At 39.1% G+C, this 24,608-nt stretch overlaps 1 protein-coding gene across 1 annotated transcript in view; it reads left to right on the top strand.

Moving 5' to 3' along the window:
* dom (domino) overlaps positions 1-24,608 on the top strand; it is a 485,316-nt gene that overhangs the window by 50,933 nt on the left and 409,775 nt on the right. The gene's annotated exons all lie outside the window — the stretch shown is intronic.

A 24,608-nucleotide genomic window follows, 5' to 3' on the forward strand; every position in this document is an offset into this window, starting at 1 on the left:
CTTTTACATACCACTAAATCTGACACAGGATCAAACGGTCAGGTTGGGATCACCCTGCCAGCGCCTCAGCCGCCTGAGCTACTCAACCCAGTCGGTATTCTTTATCGAGGCAACTGATATACCCCTACCTTGATCCAATTCGAAACATTGGCAACCTTAACATTAGGTTCATAAAGCAACACTATCCTTCAGATTTGCATTTTGATTTCAAAGTTGTTGCATTCTCAGTTAAAGTCTGCTTTGGCATAACTAAAAACAAAACACAGGACTAGACATTTGCACTGTGACCCAGTGTACTTGTGAGATGGGGTAAACACTAGCAGCTGCCTTGCTCTGCTGCCGCAGACACGTGCGGGGAACGCTAATTACATTTGTGAATACATGTGGTTCGCTGAGGCAAGTTCCGTTATGCAAAATAAAGATACGGAAACAGCTAAGAAATACAATAAATATTTATATTAATGAAATAACGGTAACAAGATAAAACCAAACTTAACATAACATAAACTGGCTCACCGATGAGTCACTGCCTACTATGGCTTCAGTCCCTTGCATAGTGTCACCCAGGTTGACGACAAAGCGTTCCATCACATCCTCTGCAAGCTCGAGATTCTACATGTTGCCTTCCTCAACGTTGATGGCATGTTGAACACACGACTTCCACTGATCTGGCAGCCCTTTGATCAGCATCGTCCTCACTTCACCATCGTAATTTATGATTTTAATGTTCCTTGTTGATGATTTCCTAATTTCATGAAAGTCCCTTAAAAGGATATTCCACCTAATCAACACTATATCAGTTGTATTAAATAGACTGTTTTATTATTTCAGGACTAGTTTCGGTCTCTATCTAGGACCATCTGCAGCTAACATACACAAACTTAAAAACCTATAAATAGCACACTTATATACAATAAACACAATATTTAAATTCATTAAAGTGAAATGATGTATGGCTTTTAGTGCCGGCAGTGTCTGAGGACAAGTTCGGCTCACCAGATGCAGGTCTTTTGATTTGACAACCGTGGGCGACCTACGCGTCGTGATGAGGATGAAATGATGAGGGAGACGACACATACATCCAGCCCCCGTGTCGGCGAAATTAACCAATTATGGTTAAAATTCCCGACCCCGCCGGGAACCGAACCCGGGACTTCTGTGACCAAAGGCCAGAACGCTAACCATTTAGCCATGGAGCTGGACATTCATTAAAAATTCACACTTCACTAGAATTTTATTTTGTCATAAACATTGAATACTTGACAGAAGTGTTAATCACTGATGTCTCCATGACCTGTTTCTTGTGATTTATTGTTCACCATGTTGTGAAATATTTTCTCTAATTAAAGGGGTATGTTCTCACATTCACATCTATGAGAAATATGTCTGTCTTTTTGATATTGTTTGTTGGTCTAGTAGTTTTCATAAAAACCTAAACCCTCTTGAAGCTGATGTATTAATAATGTGAAAATGTACCTTGTTAATGAATAAGTATTTAACAGTTGATTCTATAAGGTCTATTATAAAGTCTTTTTGATTATTTTTTGTTGGAAAATGATTTCTGTATTTAGGCTCTGTTCAAAATCTTATTTTGATATTGTGTTATTACTAGAGGCGAGAATTATAGGCACTAAAACAGTTAAAATAGGCAGGCATACAGGCTCTTAAATGAGCCAAAGTAGGCATTTATATAGGCACTAATGTGTAAAATAGGCAAAAAAATAGGCATGAAAAAATGACTTATAATTTAATAACATTCAATTACTATAAAAGGGATTTATAAGCAACGTTTCAGTGTTTTCTGGTAACAATATTGTTCTCTCACGCATAATGTTTCTGTACTGAAAGAAAGATCTGTCGACATCACATGAAGTGATAGACAAAACTTCAGTGAGGTCACTTCATCTGTCAGTCGCTGCCTCCTCAGAGGTTCGGATAAAACTTCCCCTGACTTCTTCCACAATCCTAAATGACTCCACCAGTTGCGTGCCACTCTTCTCCAACTTGGTGATTGCTCCTGGCAACTTGTTGAAATTTGAAGATGCTCCTGTTTATGCAGGGGCACGTAGCTTCCAACATTGCTGTGCATAGGTCTGAAGAAAATGGTTGTTGGTCACTCCACAAAGTGGACTGGTAGAAAGCTTGCGATGATACAGATTTCTGTACTCGTATCAGTTGCATCACAGTATTTCTAAGTTGATCTATGTGATATTTTTCTCACATTTGATCTGGAAGTAATAAAATTGACATAAATTACATTGTCCCTATATCTTAAATTTCTACAGCTGGGCTAATTGGCAATAATGTTAGGTATATATCATGCAATTGTTTCATACGGAAAGACTGTTCGAGATTATGTTTTTAGAAGTACAAAACTTTAAAGTAGGAAGAAGGGAATTAGTAATTTACATGATAACATGCCCTCAAGGATTTTCAGTTATAATTTGGCAGTATCGTGTCAAGTTTGCCGGGTGAAAAATATAATAAAAAAGACTTGAAACGATACCGTAGTAGCGTAGAGGAGAGATCCGTCATTTATGCTTGCCAAGGACCAACCAAGCTGGCCCTAGCAGTATTCTTACTTATATAGAAGAATAAAAGTGAAACTTAGACACTACAGCACAGTGCTAAAGTCAGAGGGTCTCTACGCTTGAGAGAGCCTGACAATGAATAAAAAGGGTGAGCTTCAAGACCTCGAAAAAAAGGGGAGGAGAATCTTAAGGGAAATATTAGGACCACAGAAAAATGCTGTTGGGGAGTGGAGGAACAGAAAAAATGATGATCTCTACAAATACACTGAAAACAATCACTGTCACCATGCGAAAGCGAAGGCTAAACTTCTATGGGCATCTAGAAGGAATGGATGAGGAACGGCTAAGAAAATATTCAAGTACATCACTGGACTGAAAGCTTCGACGAAGTGGATAGAAGATGTAAAAAGAGATGCAATAGGAAGTGGACTTACAATGGATACGATTCACAACAGAATTTAGAAGCCGAGTGTACAGCATCAAAACATTCCAGGAGAAGCCACCAAAATGTAGACCCAAATTGGTCATAATTGAGAAATAAAGGAAAATTAGAAGTGAAAGGATGAAGAGGTTCTGGGAGGAGGAGGGGGGGTAGAAGAAGGGAAAGTCTTAGGTTCAATGCGATCCATATGTGGCCAAATTCGGAAACAAGAAGAAGAAGAAAACGGAAGCACTATAAATCTCAATTTGTAAACATTTTATTTGTTTCTATTCGCCAGCTTTGGTCAGCCTGGTCAGCTGTCATGAAGACTTCTCTGTTGCCTGCAGTAGATCCTGCATCATGTTTGCCCACAAGGCCGCCACCTTCGTTGAAAATTAGAAACCACGTAATTTGAAATTGTCTTGACGTGCCCATAACCTTATATTTGTCACAATTTAGTAAGACTCTTGAGGGGATGCTAGAGGCTTGTTAACCTGGGAGCTTACGCCTCTGTACTGTCTTTGCTTCCCCCCCCCCCCACGCACAAAGGATACTAACCGGACCTCACCAGTCCAGACCAATGGACTTTTCGCTGGCCTGGTCTTGTAAAGATAGTCTTGGCCACCTTGTAAAACACACTGTGGCATTGTCCTAGCTGGGCTATATAGGATCTGCAACCTGTGTTTTGCGAAGGCTTGTCAGAAGTGTAATAGAATTCACGATTTTTGTTTGCAGGTTGCTTTACGTCGCACTGACACAGATAGGTTTTATGGCGACGATGGGACAGGAAAGGGCTTCGAGTGGTTAGGAAGCGGCCGTGGTCTTAAGGTACAGCCCCAGCATTTGCCTGGTGTGAAAATGGGAAACTGCGGAAAACCACCTTCAGGGCTGCCGACAGTGGGGTTCGAACCCACTATCTCCTAAAACTGGATACTGGCTGCACTTAAGCGACTGCAGTTATTGAGCTCGGTTCACAATTTTTAAAGGGAGTGTTAAAATTGCATTTCGGTTGTAAATCTGTATTTTTCACTGGAAACGAATCACAGTTCAAATTACCGGTTTAATTTTCATCCATTCTGTGACGAGACCACCAGCGTTCTAACTCCTCGTTCAGTAATTTAATGATATAAATTATAGCAATATAAACGATTAATTGAAAGTTCTGCAAAATAGTTTGATGTTGATTGCTTCTCGCATATGTCTTAGGAGGTTGGAGGGGTTGAAGGCTTCAAGGTCAAATTGTTCCTTGTTTCTCTTGATGGATATTTCCCTAGAACTATTTTTGGTGACTTCTGAAAATTCCCATTTTTGTTCGTGGGGTAAACAGATATTGAAAAAAGAGAAGATAATACTGTCGATCAAACTAGCTACAATATCGTGCACTGGAAGAAAACTGAATTTTTAAAAATACAGTCAAAAGGCATCAAGTAGGCATTTATAGTCCAAATAGGCACATACCTTTGAAATGGGCATTTATAGCCACAATAAAACCAATGAAATATAGCTAAAGAGACTCTAAAATGGATTTATATCTTAAAAGCCTACATTTCTGTACACAGGAATAAAATAGAACATCTCATCACAAAACTCAAAGAAATTATGGATGAAATCTGGCAAATTGAAAAAAATCCGTGGAGAATAGAAAATGGCGAACATACGTCCACTTTTGTCAAAAACATATCAGATGTAAGGCTTTTCAGGCGTTTTGCTCTATTAACCAGCGTTTCGTCTTAGGTCTGACACTAGACTCTGAGTGGGATGTGTCAGACCCTACCCACTGACGCTGGGGTGAATACAGGTGAACTTATCAGAAGCCCTTATAAGAGGCACAGTCTGATAACTGCCCGCCTAGCAATTCCGAATGGACTGTACAAAAAAAAAAAAAAAAAAAGGAAGCAAGACAGACCCCAACAATTATCGTGGAATTTCACTGCTGTCAATAGCCTATAAAATTCTATCCAATGCTCTCATGAAGCGTGGTGCAGAATCTCAACTGGATCCAGAAATTGGTGAATATCAAGGTGGATTCCGAAAAGGACGATCATGCGTAGAGTAAATTATAAATCTAAAAAACAATGAAATATGTCCACAGTTCATTAAACAAGAATTATGTCTTCACAATCGTCGACTTCAGAAAAGCATGCAATAGTATAATCACTTCTTCAATTATTAGCAGAATTTGGACTTGATCAGAAAACAGCAAACATTATCAAAGAAACCCTCATAGAAACCAAGTACCAGGTGAAGTTTATGGGAGAATTGAGCACAGAATTTCAAATAGACACAGAAGTACGACAAGGCGATGGGCAATCCCCGTTGCTCTTCAGTTGTGTGTTTGAGAAAGTTGTACGGGAAAGGAGAAAAGCTGGTGCACCAACCCACCGACTAGGGCCAAAACTGAAAGGCATAAAATTAGACTGCTTAGCATTTACTGATGACGTGGCACTAATTGCCAAAAATTCATGTATTTTTGACGCACAAATACAACTTGAGCTACTACAAGAACATGCAGCGAAAATTGAATTACATATCTCGCTTGAGAAAACAAAATATATGACCGATACCTATTGTAACATATGGACTAGAAATGCTGGTAACTAATAAGAGACAAGATAGTAAGATCCAAGCACCGGGCGAGTTGGCCGTGCATGTAGAGGCGCGCGGCTGTGAGCTTGCATCCGGGAGATAGTAGGTTCGAATCCCACTATCGGCAGCCCTGAAGATGGTTTTCCGTGGTTTCCCATTTTCCCACCAGGCAAATGCTGGGGCTGTACCTTAATTAAGGCCACGGCCGCTTCCTTCCAACTCCTAGGCCTTTCCTATCCCATCGTCGCCATAAGACCTGTCTGTGTCGGTGCGACGTAAAGCCCCTAGCAAAAAAAAAAAATAATAAGATCCAAGCAGTAGAAATTCAATTTTTAAGAACATCGGTTAAAAAGACGAGAAGAGATAGAATTCAAAATATTAAAATCAGAGAAGAGCTAAATATGGAACCATAGTACAGAACATACAGAAAGCAAGACTGAGATGGTTTGGACACGTAAAAATAATGGGAGAGGAACCGGTAGCAAGAAGGGAATTGGAAAGAGAAGTTAAGGGAGAGAGACCAGCTGGAAGACCGAGAAGAAGGTGGCTGGATCAGATTTGGAAGGACATTAGCAGGAAAAGTGGAAGGACATAGAGTGGAGGGAGCTTGTTAACCAGACCCAGGCGACTGGAGTGGGACATTGATGATGATGATGATGACTGACATCAAAATCGCATCAAATGAACTCCTAATTGGCAATAACAAGGTCTTTAGAGTAAACAAATTTAAGTATTTAGGTGGATGGATTACAGCAAACTGTAACGGAAAAAAATACAGTAAAACCTCGTTAATTCAAAGTTGTGAGGTTGGAAAAATCGGAATTCGAATTACGTGATTTTGATTTAACCGCCAGATCCATTACTGCATGCAATTAACCTTAATTCCAGTTTAAACCTCTGAAATGTCATGGAAAAAAATTATTTCCAAAATGTATCCAACAAGGAGCATTTACAGTAAGCATTCAAATAATGCACATTGATAACTCACTGGCAAGCACAACCTCATGCAATGAAATCAAAAGAAAGCATGTTTCAAAGACGACCGGGCGAGTTGGCCGTGCAGTTAGGAGCGAGCGACTGTGAGCTTGCATCCTGGAGATAGTGGGTTCGAATTCAGCTGTCGGCAGCCCTGAAGATGGTTTTCCATGGTTTCCTATTTTCACATCAGGCAAATGCCGGGGTTGTGCCTTAATTAAGGCCATGGCCGCTTCCTTCCAACTCCTAGGCCTTTCTTATCCCATCGTCGCCATAAGACACATCTATGTCGGTGCAACTCTGTTTCAAGACACTCTAATCTGCAACACAAAACATTAAATACCAAATAGAAGTGAAAGAACGTAAAATGAGAAAAATTCTTGGGCCAGGAACCAAAGACGGTGTTCATTGTCCAAAGCCTAACACAGAAATATATAAAAGAAATCCCGAAATCACAGACACAATGCAAATGCGATGAATTCAATTCATGGCACATTTAGCAAGAATGGACCCGAACAGACTACCGCAGAATATACATACATTCATAAAGATCAAGGCTACTAGACCGAATTGGTACAAGCTTACAGGACGAGACCCGAAGGCATTAGGGTCACGAAACCTGCTTGACCGGAATTAAATCAGGAAAATCACCCTCACATGGGGTTTCGAGGAAGAAGAGAAGACTACACAAAATACATGGTCAGAGCAACAAAAACAGATCCAATCGTTGCGTATGAAGGAATACTGGGCCAGCAGGAAGGTTAGCAAGTGTTGATTTTGCGTGATCCTAAGCGACCCATTTGCGAAGAAGAAAATAAGATTAATCCCTAAGGGTGTTAAATGGGCGTTAAGACCTGAAAACTAAAATATTCAAAACATTCCACCCCTAAGGGATTAAATGAATTTAGCTCCGGAAACAAAATTATTCACCCCTGCAAAACCATTTGACGTACGAAGCTGAGGAGTGTGTATTCAAACGATGCTATTTCCAGCCTACGAAAGTTGCAGAAAAATGCAAGGAAACGTGTAATGAAAGGCACATGGAACGTGCCTATGATCGGGTATGGTACCTTCAGTTATATGTATTTCTGATTGCAGATGTTGTTTGATCCTATTCAAGTACTGCAACGCATGTGGACGAAATACTAATTTTTTTAAAAATGTTAATAGCCCCTTTTGAACAGACACTGCTCAGTTGTGAGTACAAGAATGTTATTCTTTCATGTCCCAGGTGTCAAATTTCATGTACCTCAAAATGTTTTAAATAATAATCATATTGTTTTTACGTCCTACTAACTACATTTATGGTTATCAAGATGATGATGTACCGAAATTTAGTCCCGTAGGTGTTCTTTTGCATGCTGGTAAATCTACCGACGTGGGGCAGGCGTATTTGAGCTGCTTCAAATACTACCGTACTTGGCCAGGATTCAACCTGCCAAGTTGGGTACAGGAGGCCAGTGCCTCAACTGTCAGGCATTTAGCCCAATAAAAATCACTAACCAGAATTGAAAATGAAGTTTCAAAATGCAGTCATAACTCTCCTTGATATTATTTACAGGTAAAGAATTCAGAATTATTTACAGGAAGAGTGACACATGGAATCAGCACAAAATTAACTATTGGATTTTATGAATTTAGCATAGTGCAAGTAATAACCAAGAGCAAGGGACTTTATGAGACGTATTAATATCTGCTTTAATAATTACTGTACTTACACCACTGTCATTCTCACTGTCAAAAAAATCTTGCGCAGTGTTTTCATATCCCTGTTAGTTTTTATTCGTGTTTTAAGTAGTACGTTTTCTTGCATAACACTTTTCCTTGTCCCTTGCAGAAATGCCGTAACGAGGTTTTACTGTATTCAAAATATTATGATTATACAGAAATTTAATAGAATAAGTTGTCAGTCTACTCTAGGCTTTTTTGGCATTGACGTTTTGCTCCTGAATGATACAGTAAAACCTTGTTAATTCGTAGTCATTGGGACACTAAAGTCGGACTTCGAATGACGTGATTTCGAATTAACCACCACCAACTCGAAATTCAGAAATGCCAACCCTTGCTGCATCACAAAATATTCTAAGAGCCTTTAATGCATGCAATCACCTTTGTTCACAGTTAAATCTTTCAAATGCCGCGGGGGAAAAATGTATTTCCGAAATGTATCCAACGAGGTGCCATTGAAATGATGCTCTTGGATAACGCCATACACTGTCAAACGTAACCTCACACTCAGGAAAAATAAAACACATTTCAAATAGTGATCTTCTATACGCACGGCACAATTTAAGTACGGTATAAAGCACTTGCACTGGGGAGCCAACAACACTGTCCAAATTGGAAAAACATGACACCAACAAAATAAACTTAAAAAAACCCATACTCATGTTACACAAATATTATGAATAAAAAATAACTTTGTCAAGTACCTGAAAAGTTCACAAAATCTTAATGGTCCAGTAGGGTTTTTTGTCACACATAGGGCTTATTGCCTCTAACACACTGGAGACCGTGTCTTAAGGGGCATGTGGGCAGGCAGACCGCCATATTTTGAAGGTTTTTAAAAAATTGTAGAAAATAGTAGGTAGGTTGCAATTGTAACGCATATATATCATGAAAAAATTAAAAGTGTCTATTCTACAGATTAAAAAGTTGCATTAAGATCTACTGAGTACTTTTCACATTACACATTTTCCAACGGTAGGCCTTTTGCAACAACAACAACAAAGTCTTACAAACGATGAGCTTGAGTGCAGAATAGTTTGAAGCATTCAGGGAGACACAGTGCTAAAGAACGCATTTGATACCACCAGTACGTCTCTTTCCTTGTTACTTTCCAATTTTCCGCTTTTCCTTTATCTGCACGGGCGTTGCAAGTGCATCCAAATCACCACAAGTACCCGGCGAATGTGAATCACTCCCTGCCTTTGAATTATCATCGCTTGCGTCACTTCGTTCTAAATGAAAATCCAGTCGTATGAAGATCGCGAAACATTAGCTAAATAAACTACAAAGTGGAAAATCACACCTGGGTAGAATATGATAGAGTAGGTTATAAATACATCACTAACATGAAGTTTGATATCAGGGTCTATATCTGAATCATCTACTTCTTCTTCTGAACCACTGTCATCAAAAATATCTTCTAAAATCTCTACAATTCCACCTTCATTCAGTGATCCAATAATTATAGCAGAAACAAAACGCAGTCTAAACAGTTCACACGATGTAAACAAAACTCTGAAAGCGCGCGCCTTGAGCAGCTGGAAGCATGGAGTGTAGAAGCAAACTCGAGCAAAAATAAGCTGCTATAATTTAGAGAAAATGACAGGGGACACGAATGCACGGTATAGCTGTTATAAAAGTATTTTAAAGTGGTATGTATACTTTCCGAGCGAATCTCGTCCCGGCTGTGTTGACAATATAACAAATACGCAGGCCCGAGTTAGCCTCGGGCGTGGTCAGTCTGAGCTGTTACCCGACCTCGATACACACTCGGGCTCGGTCTCCAATGTGCTAAAGAATGTATGAGAGGTTGCTTCATTTAAAAAAATAAACACTGGCTACGAACTGCTCCAAATGGGCCATAGCCTTAATTGCAGCGTCGTTAGCATCACTTGCACTTACCACAGAATCGAACATGGCTAGAGCGACAAGTACAGCATTTGTTGCGGAATAATTGCCGCCTGCGCCATAACTGTAGCTGCATCTCCCTCTGGAGTCACGTGATCATATCCGATCATCGTGGCGGGATCCAGCTCTTCTGAAGTAGTCTCCGCAGGGTTTTTGGCAATGTATTCGGCGAAAGTTATACCGACATCAGGCTTTTGCCGTAACTCCTCCCATTCATCTCCATTGTCTTCTACTTCATTTAAGAAACCAAAACCGCGCTTGACAAGCAGTTCTTGATTGTCGATGAAGGAATAGTGTCCCAGGCAACTGTCACACTCCACATTGCATCAATCACGCTCCACTTGTGTATTTCTAGCAGCTTCATGGAGAAAGTAACGCACCAGTCGCTTTCTGTAGGCACGTTTCAAAGATGAAAGTATACCTTGTTCTACGGGCTGCAAATAGCTTATAGTGTTGGCCGGCAGAAAAAGGAGACTCGCATATTTTTAAAATTAAATTATATTTGTGTGCTGTGCACTGATCCAATAACAGTAGTACTTTTCTGTCCTGGCATGCCATTTTGCGCTCAAGGCATACCAGACACTCCTAAAAAATTTTGCCTGTCATCCAGGAATTTTTAGATGACTTGTATTTGCACGGAAAGTGCATGATGCCCTTAAATATCGTGGCTTCTCGAACTTGCTTATGACGAGGGGAGGAATTCTCTCGCTTCCGCCTGCATTGCAACACATGACTGTGACCCTATCCTTGTAAGACTTACCGCCATGGCACTTCTCTCGTTTAAAACCATAAGTCCGTTATGGTTCGGCATTAAAAATCAATGCAGTCTCATTGGCAATGAAGATATTGTTCGGTGCATACGAATTGATTATGTGAGTCATGCTTTCTTGCCTACTGTCTGCATCGGTAGTTACTGGTTCTGCTTCTCCACACACTTCCTGCCACGTGATATTGTGCCGTTCCTTAAAACGCTGAAGCCACCCGTTTGAACACTGAAACTCAAGCCCTATCTTAACGTCAGTTAATTCGCCTTTTCCTTAACAATCTCGCCATCAACGGTGATAGTTTTTGCTCGAACATGCCGAATCCACTCAATCAATTCCACTTCCAAATCAGAGTTTTTAGCTCCTCAAATGCGCATTTGCTTTGCTGTATTTACACCGTGCATTTCTTGAGCTTCTATGTTTTCACGATTTTTTAAAAGCGTGGACACAAGAATTTCCAAGTCTATAAGCTATTTCAGTTTTTGTCCTTTGTCGACCTCCCTTATAATTTTCATCTTCTCGCTCAGTGTCTTGGAAGAGTGCTGGCGCTTAGCCACGTCTCAATACAAAAAAGGAACACACATGTCCTAATTTAAAATACCATAGCTATATACTAAAACAAAGTATTATTAAAATATAACTTCAAAGATTATAACTGCACACTAAAACTTAAACGTAAAATGAGTAACTACAAGAATACAAAATAACTATGATTTCACTAGAACGCTGTAGCATACCAAAGTTAAAGATACCCCTGAATGTTCCGGAAGACGCATTCTATCATGATGCGGAGAATTTTTAATTTAAATTACGCCGTGAAATATTATTTAAAAAAAAATGAAGGACAGTTTTGAATGAAAAGTCTGAATTGCAATACTGGGACCGACATTGTTCTTCGAATTATCCGTATTTTGAATTAAACAATTTAAATAACATGAAAACTGTACCTCGTGTTTCCGGGAATGAGAGATACTTCAAATTAGGCAGCATTTTGAATTAACAGATTTTGAGTTATTGAGGTTCTACTGTATATAATTTTTTTATGAATGACCTATGTCCACATACGTATTGTTCTTGATGTTTGTGCATACATTTTGTACTTGATACTGGTGTATTATGTTCTTCCATAATGATGTAGCAAATAATCCCCTGTGCTCACAAAGTAAGCCATGTATGTTATATTTGGTTTTACTTATTATTCTGGGGTATATTAATTTCCTTTTTAAACTCAAATGCTGTGTGTAATTCATGGCTTTTGTATCCTGTCGGGGAAAACATTTTTTTTTTTAAATTTTTTTTTTTACTTATTATTTATTGAACATACTGTATCTTCCTTCTGGAACTTAAAATTGTTGGTAGATGTGTTTGCAGATGGTTCTTAATCTACTTGGAAGTTCACACTGGTCGCAGTTTCTTCACAAATATGAATAAATTATTGGTCCCTTTTCATTTTACTGCTTACTGTATAATACAACATTTTAATATCCAGTTGACATGTCATCTTCATTGTCTCAGAATTGGAATGTTAAGTTAGCTCAAATAAGTAAAAGGAATAATTTGTTTGCTGCTAACCTTGATATTTATGATTATCTTCCAACATAGAAGCCATGTGATGTATTGTTCTTATGCACGCATTTATTCCTTTGCCCTGGTATATTCAGACATATTGTAATATTAGCTAGATTGGATTGACATTGAATATACAATATATACTTGCCACTACTCATGAATCAACAAAATTTATTCACAAGTATGGGTTGAACTTGATATTATGTGGATGCCCAAGGATAAAGTTAACCCTGGTTTGTTAGACGTAATACAATGCAAGTTTAGGCAGAGAGAAATGGACTTCAAATAAAAATGTAAAACCTTAACCTTATTGTACATTATTTTCATATATAAACTAGCAGTTTCCCGCTGGCTCCGCCCGCAATGTACATAGTATGGTGTTGTTCGTTACTATCCTCACACATATATTTGCAAAGTTTCGAGTTAATGAAATAAAGCACATGATCTGCTGTGGTAATAGAATGTAATATTATGTCAACAAAATACTTGAAAATACATCACACAAAGAAATTGAATTAAACGTTCCTTGGAACAACACTATGTACCGAACTGTTAAAAAGTCCTTCAAAGATCTTCGTCATGGAGACAAATGTACTCATAACTTTTCCCAGAATGTACCAATTTAAGCAGTTATTACCTCAAAAGAAAGTGCTTGATTCATTGAGTGTTTTTAGACCAAAACGAACTGTGTACCTCAATTAGAACGAATGATATGATTGCTTCAATGAGAAAATATGTTGAAGAAATGAGATGTCAAATTAAATGTGCACTCATAACTTTCCTCAGAATCAACCAATTTGAATAGTTTAAAGCTGAAATGAAAGAGCTTGATCCACTGAGTGTTCTTTGGCCAAAATGAACTCCGTACCTCAATTAGAACCAAAGATATGATTGCATCAAAGAGACAAAAAGTTGAAAAAATCAAATAATTTGAGGAAGGCAAAAGTTAAGTGATTTATAGTACCTGATGACAAATCTGTGCATGAATACCTTTCAGTATAAAAAAGAATGAAGGAAATCAACCTGATAGAATGGCTGGACTGACTTTAGTTTTCATAAATTTTTTAAATATATAGATGTGTTAATAGATTGCACAATACTGTGTTTTACTTTTGAAGATACTTCTGTAGCAATATGATACACACTGGCCAGAAACTTTTAACTCGTGTCCGAAATTCTCTATATATTCTTGAAGCTGATACTCTTTTTATAGATTTGTGGAATTTTTGCTGTAGGTCTTTGGTCATTCTGATGTAGTACGCATTAATACATACATACATACATTATCATTATAGACTGTTATGCCTTTCAGCGTTCAGGCTGCAAACCTCTGAGAATTTACTAAACATCGCCACAATCCTCGATTTGCAACTAGTGTTGTGGCATCATTTAGTTCTTTACCTCTTATCTTTAAATCGTTAGAAACCGAGTCTAACCATCGTCGTCTTGGTCTCCCTCTACTTCTCTTACCCTCCATAACAGAGTCCATTATTCTCTCAGGTAACCTATCCTCCCCCATTCGCCTCACATGACCCCACCGCCGAAGCCGGTTTTTGCGTACAGCTTCATCCATAGAGTTCATTCCTAAATTAGCCTTTATCTCCTCATTCCGAGTACCCTCCTGCCATTGTTCCCACCTGTTCGTACCAGCAATCATTCTTGCTACTTTCATATCTGTTACTTCTAACTTATGAATAAGATATCCTGAGTCCACCCAGCTTTTGCTCCCGTAAGGCAAAGTTGGTCTGAAAACACACCGATGTAAAGATAGTTTCGTCTGGGAGCTGACTTCCTTCTTACAGAATACTGTTGATCGCAACTGCGAGCTCACTGCATTGGCTTTACTACACCTTGATTCCATCTCACTATATTACCATCCTGGGAGAACACACAACCTGAACTTGAAATTATTGACCTGTTCTAGTTTTGTATCACCAATCTGACATTCAATTCTGTTGAATTTCTTACCTACTTACATCAATTTAGTCTTCGAGAGGCTAATTTTCATACCATACTCATTGCACCTATTTTCAAGTTCCAAGACATTAGACTGCAGGTTTTCGGCACAGTCTGCCATTAAGACCAAGTCGTCAGCATAAGCCAAACTGTTTACTACATTTCCACCTAACTGAATCCCTCCCTACCATTTTATACCTTTCAGCAGATGATCCATGTAAACTACGAACAGCAAAAGTGAAAGATTACAGCCTTGTCTAACTCCTGTAAGTACCCTGAACCAAGAACTCATTCTACCATCAATTCTCACTGAAGCCCAATTGTCAACATAAATGCCTTTGATTGATTTTAATAATCTACCTTTAATTCCATAGTCCCCCAGTATGGCGAATATCTTTTCCCTCGGTACCCTGTCATATGCTTTCTCTAGATCTACGAAACATAAACACAACTGCCTATTCCTCTCGTAGCATTTTTCAATTACCTGCCGCATACTGAAAATCTGATCCTGACAGCCTCTCTGTGGTCTGAAACCACACTGGTTTTCATCCAACTTCCTCTCAACGACTGATCGCACCCTCCCTTCCAAGATGCCAGTGAATACTTTGCCTGGTATACTAATCAATGAGATACCTCGATAGTTGTTGCAATCCTTCCTGTTCCCTTGCTTATAGATAGGTGCGATTACTGCTTTTGTCCAATCTGAAGGTACCTTACCAACACTCCATGCTAATTTTACTACTCTATGAAGCAATTTCATCCCTGCCTTCTCACTATACTTCACCATTTCAGGTCTAATTTCATCTATTCCTGCTGCTTTATGGCAATGGAGTTTATTTACTATCCTTTCCACTTCCTCAAGCATAATTTCACCAACATCATTTTCCTCCTCCCCATGAGCTTGGCTGTTTGCAACACCACCATGATGATTTCCTTTTACATTGAGAAGATGTTCAAAATATTCCCTTCACCTCTCCAGTGATTCCCTGGGATCTATTATGAGTTCACCTGAATTACTCAAAACACTGTTCATTTCCTTTTTCCCTCCCTTCCTAAGATTCTTTATTACTGTCCAGAAAGGTTTCCCTGCTGCTTGACCTAGCCTTTCCAGGTTATTACCAAAATCCTCCCGAGACTTCTTTTTGGATTCAACAACTATTTGTTTCGCTCTGTTTCTTCCATCTACGTACCAATCCCTGTCAGTCTCGGCCCTTGTTTGGAGCCATTTCTGATAAGCCTTCTTTTTACGTTTACAAGTTGCTCTCACTTCATCATTCCACCAAGATGTTCGCCTTTTCCCATCTTTACACATAGTTGTTCCTAGGCATTCCCTTGCTGTTTCTACTACAGCATCCCTGTATGCCACCCATTCACTTTCTATATCCTGAACCTGCTTACTGTCTACTGTTCGAAACTTCTCACTAATCATATCCATGTACTTCTGTCTAATTTCCTCGTCCTGGAGATTTTCTACCCTTATTCGTTCGCAGACAGATTTCACTTTCTCTACCCTAGGCCTAGAGATACTTAGTTCACTACAGATCAGATAGTGGTCTGTATCATGGAAAAATCCGCGAAAAACTCGTACATTCCTAACAGATTTCCTGAATTCAAAGTTTGTTAAGATATAGTCTATTATGGATCTGGTACCCCTAGCCTCCCATGTGTAGCGGTGAATAGCCTTATGCTTGAAGAATGTATTCGTAACAGCTAAACCCATACTAGCACAGAAGTCCAGCAAACGCTTCCCATTCCCATTAGCTTCCATATCTTCCCCACATTTACCAATCACCCTTTCGTATCATTCAGTTCTATTCCCAACTCTCGCATTGAAATCGCCCATTAGCACTATTCTATCCTTGCTGTTGACCCTGACCACGATGTCACTCAATGCTTCATAAAACTTGTCAACTTCATCCTCATCTGCACCCTCACATGGTGAATACACGGACACATCATTCGCTCATTTACGGCCTAACAGAAACTATGTTGCGTGCAGTGGTATTCCTGATAAAGAGCCCTACCCCAGACTCTGCCCTTCCCTTTCTAACACCCGTCAAGTACACTTTATAATCTCCTATATCTTCCTCATTATCTCCCCTTACCCGCATATCACTTACTCCTAGCACATCCAGATGCATCCTCTTTCCTGACTCAGCCAGTTCTACTTTCTTTCTTCCATAAGCCCCATTAATATTGATAGCTCCCCATCGAATTTCATTTTGTTCGCCAAGTTGCATTAAATTTTTAAAAAATATTTAACCCTCACCCCTGGATTTAAAGTTCTCTGTGTTGTGTCTACTACTCGTATTTAAATGTGAATTATCTTATATGATCTTTATTAATCTTTCACGATTTTGCAGATAGCATTTGCTTTTAAATGGTGTATGAAATTCATAACCATCAAAGTATTTAGGTTATACGCGTTTTAAGCAAGCTGTACTGGAGCAAATCAAATAAAAGCGATATGTGCAATTTAAGACACATTATTTTGCATTATTATTATTATTATTATTATTATTATTATTATCAATCAATACTGATCTGCATTTAGGGCAGCCGCCCAGGTGGCAGATTCCCTATCTGTTGCTTTCCTAGCCTTTTCCTAAATGATTTCAAAGAAATTGGAAATTTATTGAACGTCTCCCTTGGTAAGTTATTCCAATCCTTAACTCCCCTTCCTATAAATGAATATTTGCCCCAGTTTGTCCTCTTGAATTCCAATTATTATTATTATTATTATTATTATTATTATTATTACTATCGTTATCTCATACCGATTGGTTTCGTTAATAATTTCACTGAATGAATTATCGGTAAAAAGCAATTGAAAAACTGGATTCAGTCTCTGGTTTCATACCTCACGGTAGTTTGTAGGCTAAATGGCGATTTCTTGAAATCAGGATCAGTTGATATATAATTGTACCAGCCATCAGCATCAGGCACGTTAGGTTATGGTACACAGGCCGAACATCGCCTGTTCACTTTTAGGGTATAAGCAAGGTGAAGAGGTGTGAAGATACTGTGGTTTTGTGTTACCCGACATATACAACATTGAACAGTGAACTATATATGACTAGAAGAGCACATGGCAACCATGTTTGTTTACTATCGCTCAACCTTCTGTGCGCGTGAGTGGACCGCTGACGGCTACACTGCCCTCTAAATAATAGATTATTGACTGACTGTCCAATAGTATCTGGATTCTACAAAGTGCCACGCTGAACCAAAAGATGGCAGTACAGTATAGCATCGTTTATTTTGATGGCCAAAAATCAGCAGACGAGCGGGGGTGATACAATGTCATCTCTGGTCTTGCCTGGCATGCGACGGGAACGTGGGGGAGTATCCTAATGTCGGGCCTCACCCGACAGGCGAGTGGTAAGGGTTACTTCGTCCTCATGTCGGTAAAATTATTGGCACGTAAAAGAACTGCAGTACAAAATTCTGGCATCTTGGCATCTCCGAAAACTGCTAAGTCATTAGTGGGACGTAAAAATAACATTAATGTTGTTGTTGGTCCGTCTTTACTATGGCTCACAGAGGGTAAGAAGCACGAGGGTTAAATGGGTGAAGAAAGCAAAACAAAAGTTCAGGAAATCGAGATGATAATGTCTTCGTTAAAATTTGGAAAGGTTTATATTTTCTTTCTCCTTTCAGCTGATTAACAATTTAATATTGCAAAAACAATAAATAAACTATGAAACGTTTGAGCTAAAAGCTCAGGCAACAACAATATTTAAGAGAAGCTCCATAACACCGCATAGCTTTGTACCTAAGGAAGAACTAGGAAGCTGTGAATGAATACATTACGCCATGACACCTCAGGGGAAGGTGATAATTCACATATTCAATGACCAGAAGTATCGGTACTTTGCAGTCAATAAGGGTGAAGCCCCAAGCAAATACAAGCATAGAAGCTTAGATACCTATCCTTATAATATTCAGCTAAACTTGATCTTTACAAGGTCACACACAGTTACGATTAGGCTGGCCTGTACAGTTTACCAAACTATTCTTGAAATAATTAAGTAGTCCTTGCCCCTCACGTCATTACAGAGGTTGGGACTCAAAACTTGTTGCCCATTTGACCAAAGAGAATACCGTATTTACGTGAATAATACCTGCACATTTTTTTAAAAAAAAATGGGGTGCGCGTTTTATTTGCGTCAATATTGGCATTTTAAAAAAATCAGCCTTCCTAAAGTTAGGGTGCGGGGATTATCGCGTAGATACGGTAATACAGTTGCTTAAAAGCTAGCTACACTCTTTATTTACAGGTGAAAATACAAGAAAAATGGATTGAGCAGTACAAGTAAGCAGGAGCAGAAGGCCCATATTACATGACCGTGAAATGGAATATAAAAAACGGTTAGGTTAAATTATCCTAAAAGCTGAGGGTAAAATGAATAGACTAAAATCTAATTATTCCAGAAAAGTTTACATTAAGTCCCTAACCGAGCGTAAGGCTTCACGAAGAAGTGGCTGTTCCATTCTACCAGTTATAGAAAAGTTTAAAGGCCGAAGGTATTTAAAATTAAATGTTTACAGTAAACTTGGTTACCAAGTTCATAGTTGAGGAAGTTAACGAGGATGCCTCAATGGTGCTTCCTTTTATTTTGCGAAGAACCATCTGTGAAAAATTCAGAGACCGAAAACTGAGAAAGAAAGTCTACATAGAAGTTGGTTACTAGAAAGATTCTTATCCTTGTACCATATCCTCATTCGCTGTCGGCTGTCATCAGGCCGATCTGATTCTTGTTCTCAACAACTTGAAAAGGAGCGGGGGTACCGAGCCCGTACCATTCTCATAGATTGTGTAGCCAACATGCTCTCCTTCTCCTTCCGTTAATTTTACCTTTTAAGTTAAACTGAAGGAGTGTATATTTATCATTTCGATAGATATGGGCAAAGTACAAAAGTTTCTTAGTTTTGACGTATTCTGGCAATCCATGCTGTTCCCAGCAGGCGTTGGTAGCACCAAATCTCAAGGAATCTTAAGTTTCTTGGAGGTATTCTCTGTAAAGGGTCAAAGTCTTGGCACCATTAAGTAAGACAGAAAATACTAAACACCAAGGTAAATGGAGACTGAGATTGATCTTAAAGTCCCTGTTACTGAGACGTTGGTCCCTTTAGGTTGTCGATGAAAATATATTAAAATTAACCACGTACCTTAAGAGCAGAAACCCAAATTTGAAGTGACTTGAAGACATAATAAATGTAGTCTCGTCATTTTTACACTGTAACAATGGCACAGGGAACACTCCTTAATATGTTCTGACATTGGTTAAGGACATTTCTCTGTATGTGTACACGATAATCCCATTCCTGGATACGGGTTTGGGGATGAGGTGATATGAATTCATGTGACTTGTTTGTATGGTCGGGTGCCCATCCTGATACCAACCTCAGTTGAGGAGCTAATGAAGTTGAAATGAATGGTGGTGAATGAAATTGGGTAAGTAGGTGGAAAGAAGAAAAACCCAGGTGAAGGTGCTAACTTCATTAAAAATGAACAGGAGGAAGTGATGATACAGAAGCAGGATATTCTGCAGAGGTGGGGAAAATACTTTGAACAGCTTTACTACGTGCAAAATACCTCGGCACAAGGAGAAATCGAAGAACCAGATTTAGTGCAGATTGAAGATCAGGAAAACAAGGTGTCCATGGCAGAGATTGAGTGGGCCACTAAAAGAATGAAATAAGGCAGGGCAGCTGGAATTGACAAGGTCACCATAGAAATGATATTAGCAGCGGGAGTAGTTGGTCTACAGTGGTTGTATAGACTCTTCAGAGTGATATGGAGAGAAAAGACTGTTCCAAAAGAGTGGACGAAAGGGGTCAGTATACCAATTTTCAAGAAAGGAGACAGGAAGCAATGTGAAAATTACAGAGGAGTGACACTGATACCTCATACAGCTAAGATCCTTGAAAGAATCTTGGATAGATGAATAAGATTTTGAGTAGAGGGAAAATTGGCAGGACACCAGTATGGATTCAGAAGAGGCAGGTGCACATTTGCCCCAATATTTACATTGCGTCAAATGATGGAAAGGTATTGGGAATATGGGAATATGGAAAGACCATGACAGATATTGAAAGGGCATATGGCAGTGTCCCAATAAATTTGGTATGGAAAACATTGACAGAGGCACAGATTGGGAATGAAACAATGCAGATGGTAATAGTATGAAAATTGCAAAAGCTGTGTTAAAACCAAAGTGGGTCAGAGTTGAGACAGGCTTTTAAGAGAGGGAAGTGTATTGTCTCCCTTACTCTTCATTAGCATCATGGATAGAATTCTACATAATATCAAGGATAAGATAATGGAGGAGCGAATAAAGTCTATGCTCTTTGCTGATGGCATTGTAGTTTGGGGAGATAATGAAAAGGATGTACAGGCACAGGTTGATTTATGGAATGAGGAGATAAGAAATTTTGGTATGAAGACTAGTACTGCGAAAAGTAAGACTTTGATCATGACAAGAGGTAACAGAAATTCCAGAAGAGTGATAAAAATACGAAATGAACCTTTTTTTTAATATTTGGAAATTCGGATGGAGAAATTGTTTTAAGAATACAGCAGTCAGCAAGTTTCTACCAGTGTGTGACACACATTGTTTGGAACAAAGATGTGCCAAAGAAGTGCAAGAAGGTTTTATACTCGTCCTTATTATAAACCTATACTGACCTATGCTTCAGCAGCCTGGACGTTAACTAAGCGGAACCAAAGTAAGATACAAGCAGCTGAAATGAGGTTCTTGAGCATGCAGGGAAGGACAAGATAGAATATGAAATGAGGAAATTAGGAGAAGCGTGGGAGTGTGTAAACTTCAAGAAGAGGTTGATATAGGAAAGATGAAATGGTTTGGACAAATGATTAGAATGACAGGAGACAGAATACCAAAGAGAACATTCATGGATACAGAGACTGGAAAGAGGCCTATGGGGACGTCCTAGAGTGAGATGGAGGAGCTCTGTTTTGGACTGTATTGCAAATAGAGGTGTCAATAGCAAAAAAGTACTAGAAGAGGAATGGTGGAAAGATCAAGTAAGATGGAGGGCTTTGGTACACTTCCTTACCCAGAGAGAATCTGGAAAAGGGAATGGATGAAGAAGAAGAAGAAGAAGGTGGATGGAAACGGCTGTGGGCTATGAATAGGGATTGTCCCGCCATTTGCCTGTAAGTGAAAATGGGAAATCATTCTTAGGACAGCCGATAGTGGAGATTAAATTCGCGTCCTTCAAATGCAGAGCTCGGCTGTTGCTCTCAGCACATTTAAAAGTATAAGCCACTTGCATTCACATTCCTCTTCCTCCAGGTAGGTTTAAATAAGAGTTGGATTTGTTTGCAGTGTTAAAATTTGGTCAAAACATAATTCCAAAGTAGCTGGTAAACTTTTCTATCATAATGTTATAACTTAGTTGTCATTTGACATTCAACTCAGCTCTATGGCCTTCTCTGACAGGGAGTCATGTTCATGACCATGAGTTTTACTTTTGGAAGAAACGCTTACTATGCTAGCGGTCCCAGCTGCATAATATCCTATTTCTAATTTCTCTGACAATGTCCAGGAAGGGCTGAACCTTTATTGCGGAGCAGTAGTGGAAAATTAAAATCGAAGATGGGGAAATTACGCCAGGATAAAACATTTTCGGAAAACCGTTAAAACATTCAGTTAAAAAACTCCTTAAATATGGATTATGCCTTCCTCCCCCCCCCCCGCTCCCCCTCCACAAAAAAATTTGAAAACATGCTCAGAAGAAGTACTCTTATTTTGGAAACGCAAAGTAATAAAAATGGTAGTACTCTGTTTGAGCTGTGTCTTAAGTTCCTATGTAAAAATGTATTCGCATGAAAGTCTAGTCTACTCATCAGCTTCTCAACCATAAACAAACTGAATCTGATTTTATCACAGTCAATCACCATATAAATTCAAACAGGCTGGTATATATAAAAATGCCTGTAAAGTCAGTCTGTGCTTTTTCATTGGACAGATTGGAAGAGAATTTGCCATCAGATTTCAAGAATGTTTGCTACATAATGACAAATTAGCAATTGCTGCGCAACTACATGGTTGACATCGGATGTATATGCTGTATAAGTCTCCAATATAGGCATGTACGAAGATCGATCAAATATAAACGGACGTTTTGTTCCTGAACTTCAACAGTTGATAGGACTGGCCCCGCGCTTCTGCTAATCTTAGGCGGGACCGTTGGGGGTGACGAGTGCGTGCCGTTAGATATTTCCCGACGTTTCATCAGTAACGCTCACGATGTCGGAACAACAGGTGCACCTCTCCACTGCGCAACGCATAATTATAAAATTTCTTGCTGGTGAAGGAGTTACAGCGACAGAAATATCCCAGTGATTGACTGCTCAGTTTGATGATCAAACATTGTCAAGGACGCGTGTGTTTGCCTTTCATAAAAAGTTCAAGGAAGTTGGAGAACGTGTGGAAAATCAGCAGCACTATCATCGTCCTCGGACCAGTCTTATGGACGAAAACATTCGTGTGGTTAAAGACATAATTGACAATGATCGACGGGCACGAGTGATGCGCAATGAATGCTGCGTACTACTGTGAGCTGTTGAACAAGACTAGGGTTGCATATTGCTGCAAAAGACGAGACCAACTGATTTGACAGGTCATCCTCCACGACAATGCGTGGCCCCATACTGCAGCTGTCCCCAAGCTACAGGAAATGCACTGGACTACACTTGATCATCCTTACAGCATGGACTTATCGCCCTGCGATTTCCATTTGTTCGGACCGCTTAAAGAAGCTCTAGGAGGGCAACGATTTGAAGATGACGAGAGTGTGGAGGACTTTGTCCGCAGCTGGCTCGTGACACGACCCTGTGCCTTTTACGATGAGGGCAATAAAAAGCTGCCCATACGCTGGGACAAATTAATTTCCAAAGCAGGAAAATGTGGAGAAATAATTTGTAATTGGCTTGTGTTTTTCAAGTAAATGAATTTAAATGAAAATTAAAACCCCATTTATATTTGATCCTCTCTCCTAAAATCTGTTGCAAAAAGTGGTGAAATATGCATTTAAGTATACAGTTATTTTCATGCTATTAGACACTCATATGAAATGCAAATGTAACATTCTTTTACTAGACTCACTCGATTCACCTACACCAGTACATAAAAACGTGATCATGAACAAACAGCTGCATGAAAAACAAGTGACACTACTTCCAGCTGCGGTTGTTCCACTAGCTCAAATCATCCATGCATAGCTTGAGAGACGTATCTGCCTTTCAGTTAACAATCTGTACATGTTTTCCAGATGTGGTACAATTTGATACACATGATACATCCATTAGTAAGGTTGTAAGAAAACTGTTCAAAAATACAAAAGCATGAATAAACAGACTTAAAAATACACATTCCTCCTTCCGTTTTACCCTGCACACCCTACATTTCCTGTCCATAATTAGCTTTGCAATACACTACAAAAATCTTCTCTTAAGTTTTCTGGTATAAGTGTGTGGTATTTGTTAAAACTAGTTTACATGCAGAGAACATCTGGAGATCTGAAGGGACAGTACTTGAATTCGAAGTGAGTGTGGGTGTTTAACATTCTGGTAGATCATGTTTATCAATACCACCTAAATATTTGTTTATAGCTACCATGATGTCGTAGCCTAGATTTCATTTAAGGACATCATGATATTTTGTTTGCAAAAGGAGTCTGAGGTGTCCTGGGATACCTTTCAGTCCACGCTTCACGTTCTCCATTATGTTCAGTGTATCACCAAGATGCAACCCACGCGTTTATAGCCCCTTAGTGATTTTGGTATAGTTGAAAGTGTTTCTTGATAAGTGCTAGTTCCCTTTGAACGCCGTCATTTCCAGGAGAGTTCTTGCCATTAATTGCTTCATATTTTCTTGACTGATTGAAAAACATGGTATAATATGCATAATAAATGTTGAAAACCTGCACAGAAAATCCATAATTTGAAATGTATTCACTAATCTACAATATACTGCAATGTTAGTTTTTTTTTTTTAATACATCCAATTTCACCTTCAGATGCACTTCCTTGTCATTTTGGAGTTTACATGTCGTCAAAATATGCATTTCCATACAAATCCGATGTCTGTACTTGTCACAGGTCATGCAGTGTCAGGTATACAGAATTCTCTCATGATT

This window comes from Anabrus simplex, chromosome 10, assembly GCF_040414725.1.
Source record: "Anabrus simplex isolate iqAnaSimp1 chromosome 10, ASM4041472v1, whole genome shotgun sequence".
NCBI classification, from domain to species: domain Eukaryota; kingdom Metazoa; phylum Arthropoda; class Insecta; order Orthoptera; family Tettigoniidae; genus Anabrus; species Anabrus simplex.